This window comes from Hyla sarda, chromosome 6, assembly GCF_029499605.1.
Source record: "Hyla sarda isolate aHylSar1 chromosome 6, aHylSar1.hap1, whole genome shotgun sequence".
Classification (NCBI taxonomy): Eukaryota; Metazoa; Chordata; class Amphibia; order Anura; family Hylidae; genus Hyla; species Hyla sarda.
Window position 1 is genome coordinate 187,383,040 of NC_079194.1, and position 9,262 is coordinate 187,392,301.

At 41.8% G+C, this 9,262-nt stretch overlaps 1 long non-coding RNA gene across 1 annotated transcript; it reads left to right on the top strand.

Annotated features, from left to right (window-relative positions):
- Positions 1 to 308: 308 nt before the first annotated feature.
- Positions 309 to 4,271, top strand: LOC130277666 (uncharacterized). Its single transcript, XR_008845514.1, has 3 exons — positions 309 to 506; positions 797 to 837; positions 3,509 to 4,271. It is a non-coding gene; the product is annotated as an uncharacterized LOC130277666 (long non-coding RNA).
- The last annotated feature ends 4,991 nt before the right edge of the window (positions 4,272 to 9,262 follow it).

Below are 9,262 nucleotides of genomic sequence, written 5' to 3' on the forward strand. Positions count from 1 at the left end.
GCTAATTTCGTGCCACACATCTCACTCAGCTTTAAAACCTCTGTTTGTAGGTGTGTCTAATACAAGGGAATCACTTGTACCAATCAAAGCTGATGACATCATTTATTTACATATATCGACATCCACTCCATCTTTACTAAATCTATGTTTACCATATATTAACCTATCAGCTCATCATATGTAAGCGAAGGAGAGGGGAGCTAGATACGATGTTCTCAGATCCTCCATCCTTGTCACATCATGTGAGTGGTCACTTGATCCATAGTCACATGATTGGAGTATCATTCTGCCATTAACTCTCCTCTGTAGATCGCACTTGTGCTGTGGGTATTCAACCGTGATCCAGCTGACAGCCAGTGATGCTTTGTAATCACGAATTAGAAAGCTCTTGAGCAGTACTAAACCTGTTCCTTTAGATCCAAGGTTCTAACTCAGCGCCCATACATGATATTCACAATAGCCCTGAAAACAGGGTAAAATAACTATAGATTCTGTATCTCTGCAGGGTAAGTAATTGTTATATGGCTGAGGCTGAATATAATATAACCATTTGTATACTAGTTATTTACATGTTTCCCCACTAACTGTAATGAGTGGTGTGGTATAGTAGAGATTTATATTCATAGATGATAATGTTAAAATCTCATTATTCCAAGATATTATGTGGTTCTTGTAAATCGAATATTCCATATTATATATACATATAATACATAACAGCAGCATGCTGTAATTGTTTGTCAACCGTCAATAAATGATGTATATCTTATATATCTTATTTTTCTTTATTGTTGTTCAGGATTGTTTTCTTCAAGGGGACTCCATCCTAACATTTAACTGGTAAGTATCAATGAATAATATTCCGATGTTACATTTAATGGAGTATTAAGCATATACTTAAGATATTATAAGCAATTAAATTTTTTTATATCAAAAAGGATCTCTCATTTCATGTGCTTACCTTCAAAAGTTGGTATGGGATTCACCTATATTTCTTCAAGAATATCTCCTTTCTGCTGCTCACTTGCTCTCACATCCTCTGTTCTGGAGGGGGAGTGTCCTTGGCAAACACATGGCTCTCACTTCCTTACTGGGTCTCAGGAGCAAGCTCAGGGCATTACTCAAATGGCTACAGGCTGCTCAGTAACCCCTCCCTCTCTGTTTTCATGCTGCACATGCTACAGAGAGGAGGATTATAAGAACATTCCTAGAGTATAATTAATACACTATGGTGAGTGGATACAAGGATAAAATGTATCATAAAAAATAGAGTAGAATAGTGAATTTACTGATCAGCTGATCAGCCATTCAGGAGTCTGAGAAAGCAGCCATAGTGGTTGTCATCCAGCTTTCAAAGACTCCTGATTGGCAGAGAAACTGATTGGGCATTCAGGAGCAGGGCTGGGCTTGGACCAAAAATAGGCCCAGGCATTTTAGAATAAGCAGCCCATTTTTTGAGTTGGAGTCCGACTGCTGGGACCCCCACTGATCACCTTGGTTTAAGTGGCTCTCCAACTGTTGCAAGGCTTTAGCTTTCATCATGCCTGGAAAGCCTCAGGTCTTATGGGAGTTTTGCAACAGCTGGAGATCCACAGATTGGTTTACAGTTTCACCCATCACTGCAGAATTTACAAGTGTATACATCTCAGGTGGGATATAAAAAAGTATAGTGACATCTTCGCTTTTCTTCTTCATCTGGCCCAGTAGCTACATCTTCCTCTGCAGAGTCTGACACATAGACATCATTGGTTCCTTTGTCAACAGATTTTCGTTCTCTGTATAAAGACAATAATCATTATAACGCCACACACTGTGTCCACTGAATATAAACCTAATAAATCTTCCTATAAACTCCTCTGTCCCCCCCGACCCCTAAGTACTCTCCAGGCTCCTCTGTCTCCCTCCCCACAGACTCCAAAAGTCCTGCTCCAGGCTCTTCTAATCACCCCCCCCCCTCCACCCCAATGGTTAAGAATTCTGAACTTATGTAGGGTTCTGATTTATAAATGCAGGGGTCTGAATATGTTCAAGGCTCCAGAGTATGAATTAATTACACAATTACTTTGAGTTATGTGTGTGTGTGTGTGTGTGTGTGTGTGTGTGTGTGTGGGGGGGGGGGGTTGTAGAGATTTGCATGCCAGGGCTGCTTTGACATAGTGTTGCTCGCGAATATTCGCAATTCGAATATTATTCGCGAATATCGCATATTCGCGAATTCGCGAATTTCGCGAATATAGCGCTATATATTCGTAATTACGAATATTCGTTTTTTTTTTTTTTTTCCTTCACAGTACACATCACAGTGATCACCCCTTTCTGCTTCCAGCTTGTGTGGTGTAAAGAAGGCTGTAATACTACTGTGTGAGACTGGCGTGCGAAAATTCGCATATGCTAATTTTCGCATATGCGAATTTACACATACGCGTATTTTCGCATACGCGAAAATAAAACGAGAATATAACGAATATGCGAATATTCGCGAATATATGACGAATATTCGTCCATATATTCGCGAATATTCGCGAATTCGAATATGGCCTATGCCGCTCAACACTACTTTGACAGTACTACGGGATGTTCTCTTTTATTTAATAAATTATTAGATAAAGAACCAACAAACTTTATAAAGCTGTGCCATGGCTGTAGGCATGACCTGCTAGATGGTGAAGTGTAAGAAGCTACACAATCTCTGCCTGAAGGCATAGAAAAGCAGTACTGACTGTGATCTAAGGGGCATAATTTAGACATTAAACTACAGCCGTTTATGGCCCTGGTCTTAAAGTTTATTTCTTGTGCTTTTTTCTTTTTAATAAAAGAAGTGTTTGTCCTCCAATATATTGAAAACAAATTATGCATCAAATTCTTGCAGCGGCAATAACAATGAAAAGCAAACAGACATTATTGCATTTTGTCAAGTCTAGATTACATAACCGAAAAACATTTGAATGCAGCACAAAGTCTCAACAAGTTTAATGGAATTTGCAGCAAGCTTGATAGAATTTTTTTTTTTTTGCACCAGTTGATAGCATTAAACAAAAGAAATGTTTTCCTGGTACGGTAAAAACCTTATTTTCCTTTTACTTCTTTTAATTTCAAGTGCACTAAAGATTTTACCATCAGGGCTGGTGAGAATTATCAGCACAGTTAATTAGTGTGCTTATCGAGTGTCTTCTTAGGAAATACTTTCATGCTGTTCGAAGTGATTGAGCTGTTCTGAAAAGGGCTAAATTGCTTGGATAAAGTATGGAATAAAAAAATAAAAAAAGGTAAAATTAAATTAAATAAAGGAAATCTGATAAAATCTTTTTAACTTTTCCCCCACTTTTCGTTCTAAAATCAGCAAAACCATTCAGTGCAGTGGTTGACGTGACAGCTTTAGCTGATTAAAGTTCCATAAAATATCAGTAAGATGCTGGGACCACTGCCAGGTGAGACCGTTTTACCTTGAAATCCTGAGCACTGGACAATATTATGAAATAAAGACTTGAAGTTTCTGTCTTTTGTATCACAGGTGTTCATAAAAACCTCGCCATAAATCTGAAGATTACCCTGGCGCCATGTGCTCCTCATTGCTCATCCCTTCATTGTAGAGCTCTGGTCGTCATCTGGAATGAATAAGTCACATCAAAATCGTGAAATCCTAAGAAGAAAAAAAAATAGCTTGCAAAGTTAAAACTGCCTTTTTATTTCTGAAGGAAGAGATGAAATGGCGGAAATCTCTTTAATTGAGACACATTTCATTGAAAGGAGACAAATGAATCCAGTGTTTTTGGCAGGATTTTCGAAATGAAAGAAAACTGTTTAAATAATCCATTTAAGGGACGACGGTCTGATTGTCTCCGGAGGTTTTGATTGACGCAACATAACACCTGGTTGGAATCCATCTTTGCATTTTTGGTGTTGTGTTTGTCAGGCAGCACTTTCATGAAGCTAAAAAGTTAACTCATTCACAGTTATATTTAGTAGAGTGAGACGTACAAACAGAAGGATTTGTTTGTGATTTTATGACCAGAAAATGTTAAGTATTTAGCATTTAAAGGTGAAGGGGTCCTACTTTATCCTCTTAAGGACCCAGCCATTTTACACCTTAGGACCCGGCCATTTTTTGAACATCTGACCACTGTCACTTTAAACATTAATAACTCTGGAATGCTTTTAGTTATCATTCTGATTCCGAGATAGTTTTTTCATGACACATTCTACTTTAACATAGTGGTAAAAAAATTTTGGAACTTGCATCCTTTCTTGGTGAAAAATTAGAAAATTTTATTAAAAATTTGAAAATGTAGCATTTTTCTAACTTTGAAGCTCTCTGCTTGTAAGGAAAATGGATATTCAAAATATTTTAATTTTTTTTCACATATACAATATGTCAACTTTATGTTTGCATCATAAAATTGACAAGTTTTTACTTTTGGAAGACACCAGAGGGCTTCAAAGTTCAGCAGCAATTTTCCAATTTTTCACAAAATTTCCAAACCCACTATTTTTCAGGGACCAGTTCAGGTTTGAAGTGGATTTGAAGGGTCTTCATCTTAGAAATACCCCACAAATGACCCCATTATAAAAACTGCACCCCCAAAGTATTCAAAATGATATTCGGTCAGCCTTTTAACCCTTTAGGTGTTTCACAGGAATAGCAGGAAAGTGAAGGAGAAGATTCACAATCTTCATTTTTTACACTCGCATGTTCTTGTAGACCCAATTTTTTTATTTTTATGAGGGGTAAAAAGAGAAAATGTATACTTACATTTGTAGCCCAATTTCTCTCGAGTAAGCAGATACCTCATATGTCTATGTAAAGTGTTCGGCTGGCGCAGTAGAGGGCTCAGAACCGAAGGAGCGACAAGGGGATTTTGGAGAGTACGTTTTTCTGAAATGGTTTTTGGGGGGCATGTTGCATTTAGGAAGCCCCTATGGTGCCAGAACAGCAAAAGAAAACCACATGCCATACCATTTTGGAAACAAGACCCCTTGAGGAACGTAATAAGGAATTAAGTGAGCCTTAATATCCCACATGTGTTTCACGACTTTTACATATGTAAAAAAATAAAATAAAATTTCACTAAAATGTGTGTTTCCCCCCCAAATTTCACATTTTTGCAAGGGTTAATAGCAGAAAATACCCCCCAAAATTTGTAACCCCATCTCTTCTGAGTATGAAGGTACCCCATAAGTTGGCCTGTAGTGCACTACGGGCGAACTGCAATGCTCAGAAGAGAAGGAGTCATATTTGGCTTTTTGAGAGCAAATTTTGCTCGGGGGCATGTCGCATTTAGGAAGCTCCTATGGTGCCAGGAGAGCAAACAAAACCCCAAATGGCATACCATTTTGGAAACTAGACCCCTTGAGGAACGTAACAAGGAATAAAGTGAGCCTTAATACCCCACAGGGGTTTCACGACTTTTGCATACGTAAAAAAAAATAATTATAATTTCACTAAAATGGGTGTTTCCCCCCAAATTTCACATTTTTCCAAAATTTGAAACCCCATGTCTTCTGAGTATGAAGGTACCCCATAAATTGACCTGAAGTGCACTACGGGCAAACTACAATGCTCAGAAGAGAAGGAGTCATATTTGGCTTTTTGAGAGCAAATTTTGCTCGGGGGGGGGGGGCATGTCACATTTAGGAAGCCCCTATGGGGCCAGCAAACGGAAAATGGAAAAGGACCTCATTCATCCAGGCGCTGCCGGTTAGGTCATCAGGTGCACAAAATGATGCAATGTATACCTTGGAATATTGTATACATGAAAGTTTATTAAAAAATAATAAACAACATACAGATTACGCGTTTCGAGGGTGACTCCCCTCTTCCTCAGATCAGGTGTCACCCTATGGGGCCAGAACAGCAAAAAAAAAAAAAAAAACACATGGCATACCATTTTGGAAATTAGACCCCTTGAGGAACGTAACAAGGAGTACAGTGAGCATTTACCCCCACTGGTGTCTGTCAGATCTTTGGAACAGTGGGCTGTACGAAATTTTTAATTTGCACAGCCCACTGTTCCAAAGATCTGCCAGACACCAGTGGTGTGTAAATTCTCACTGCACCCCTCATTACATTCTGTGAGGGGTGTAGTTTCCGAAATGGGGTCACATGTGGGGTTTTATTTTTTTTGCGTTGGTCAAAACCGCTGTAACAATCAGCCACCCCTGTGCAAATCACCTCAAATGTACATGGCGTACTCTCCCATTCTGGGCCTTGTTGTGCGCCCCCAGAGCACTTTGCGCCCACATATGGGGTATCTCCGTAGTCGGGAGAAATTGCATTACAAATTTTGGGGGGCTTTTTTCCCTTTTACCTCTTGTCAAAATGAAAAGTATAGGGCAACACCAGCATGTTAGTGTAAACAATTAATTTTTTTACACTAACATGCTGGTGTAGACCCCAACTTCACATTTTCATAAGGGGTGAAAGGAGAAAAAGCCCCCCAAAATTTGTTAGGCAATTTCTCCCTGAAGATCAACTCACCTGTCGCCGCCGCCGTCTTCATCGCCGGGATCCGGGTCTTCAGGGACGAGGTAAGTACTGGGGCCGGGCCCCAGCACTCCCCCGTCCCCCGCCGCGTTCTCCGGAATTCAAGGGGCAGGGCAGGGCGGGAGGAAGTAACCGCCCCCCCCTGCGATTGGTCGGTTAACTAACCGAAGAATCGCAGGGGATCGGCGGAGGTGGCAGGCTTGCCACCTCGCTCCTATACTTTAGCATGGTCCTGGCTGTCTGTGACAGCCGGGATCATGCGAAATTACCGGGTGGTCGGGTCCCAGAGACCCGATCAGCCCGGTATCGCCGCAGATTGCAAGGGCGATTTCCCTACATGGCCCCCCTCGGCGTTTGCCCTGGATGCCTTCTGAAGCATTTCAGCAGGCATCCGGTTCCGATCTCTGCCCGGCGCGCGGCAGAGACCGGAAAACGCCAGGGCGTATGGATACGCCCTGGGTCCTTAAGGCCCAGGGTGTGAGGGCGTATCCATACGCCCTGGGTCCTTAAGAGGTTAAAGTATACAGGCTAGTCCAGAAGAGAAAACAATCCTAATACAGACCTTCTCCTACCTAAGGCCATGTTCACACGGCCTAAAATGTGCAGACCGTCCATCCAGAAAACATGGGGGTATATTCCGCATATTTAAATGTTCTGGCCAGTGTTAGGACCCCTTGTAAATGTGCCGTCTCATAAACAGCAATGCATTTCCATGCAGAATCCGCAGAAAGAATAGACATGTCTTTTCTTTCTGCAGATGCCAGAATCTGAATTTTCGTGGCAGAAACATCTGCTGCGGAAATTCCGCCATGTGCACAGTGCAGCAGAATCCCATTGAAATTCATGTAGTGAAATTTCCGGCCAGAATATTCCCGAGGATTTCCGCTCAGAAATCCTGCCGTGTGAACATAGCCTAAGGGGGTTTTCCCAATTTTGACTTTATAATATATTTATAGTAAGTATTTTATTAAATTACAATCAAGAACAGGTACAACAAGGAATGGACATAAGTGCGGGTTATCCACAGTCAGTCAAATAACAAAAGATACAGAACAGGTGGCAACGGTGACGTGCCTCTAGGTATGTCAAGACCAGGTGGGTGGGGGGATAACAGAGGTATGTTCGAGGCTACGTTCATTAAACTGGGGAATCACAGCAATGGGAAAACCTGAGAAAGCAAAGGAGAAGGAGAAGAGGAAGAGAGAGACATGATAAAGAAAAGAGGAGAGGAAGGGCAGATCGCTTACAAAGATAACTCACCGTATGGGTTGAATCTGTCTCTCTGGCCACAGAGTCAGGAGAAAGACCAGGGTGGGAAAGTTCAGGGTGGGAAATTTAAGCCAGTGAAGTGTAGGAGGAGGGGAAACCACTATATAGTGTAGACCAAGCTATTGTGAGTGTAAGTCCCTAAAATCAGGGGACCAAATGAACTGTGACCAAGGAGACCAGACTCTACAGTGTCTGTCTATCTTCTGGTTAGAATAAGTCAGCAGCTCTTCCATTTTCTGAAGATGTGCCACCTCCCGAAGCCAGGAAGAGAGGGTAGGAGGGACAGTCGATTTCCATAGTCTGGGGATGACTGATCTAGCAGCCAGGAGGAGGAAGCGGAGAAGGATACCAGTCCAACGGGGCGTAGGTGAGGGGTAGATGGACAATAGTTCCAGAGGGATATGTATGTTCGCCAATCGAAATATCACGTCCAGGACTTGAGACCAGAAGGATGTAAGAGTCGGACGTGTCAACCAAATGTGTTGAATACATCCACCCTGAGCTCCGCAACGCCAGCACGCGTCCGGTAGAGAGGGATAGAATCGGGAGAGCAGTGCAGGGACCCTGTACCACCTTGTCAACAATTTGTAATTTGTTTCTTGAGCCTTACATGAAATAGATGATTTGTGACAAGTGGAGAGGGCCATCTGCCATTCCTCCTCAGAGAGTGCACTACCCAAGGCCCTCTCCCAACTTTGGCGAAAGGGCAGTGGGGCAGTCGTAAAGGAGTCTAAAAGTAAACCATATAGACAATAATGTACAAAGTGTATAACCAATCCTCAAGGATTCTACCCCGAAAGGTACATAATGATATTTGAATAAAATAACATAGGATGCTATAAGTATAAGATTTTATTAAATGCAAATATCAAATTTGTAAAAAATAGTAAACATGCACTATATATCCTCTGGCATACAATATAACAGGATGAAGAAAACCACTGGGCCCAAGTGGTAACACACCCCCTATACGTAAAGATCAAAAATGTAAAATAATGTCCAGCACTCTGGTGACCTTGTTATATTTATGAGGTCTGGTTGAAAAAATTCTGGTCTAAAAGATTGATACAAGTCCTTTGTTGAACAGTATTACAGTCTTTGCAAATAATAGCAAATGATATAAAGTCACTGGTGTAACTTGTGACTGGTTACTGAAATTATTTCATTGAGCTCATACAAATAATGCTGCTGGTAGTATTGGTCACCCGCTCCTGTAGGACTCTGCGTACAATATCCTCTATGGTGTACCTCGTGCGGAGGCGTTGGCAGAAGGTGACTCTGCTGGCAGAGCGGATGCTTCTGTGGGTGCGCTTAGCAGAGCGTCTCCCCTGGCCTCTGCGTTGTTGTTATCGGAGGGGGTACCGCTAGATGGTATGGCGTCCCTCGTGATGTGATGGTGAAGTCACCATACCATCTAGCGGTACCCCCTCCGATAACAACAACGCAGAGGCCAGGGGAGACGCTCTGCCAAGCGCACCCACAGAAGCATCCGCTCTGCCAGCAGAGTCACCTTCT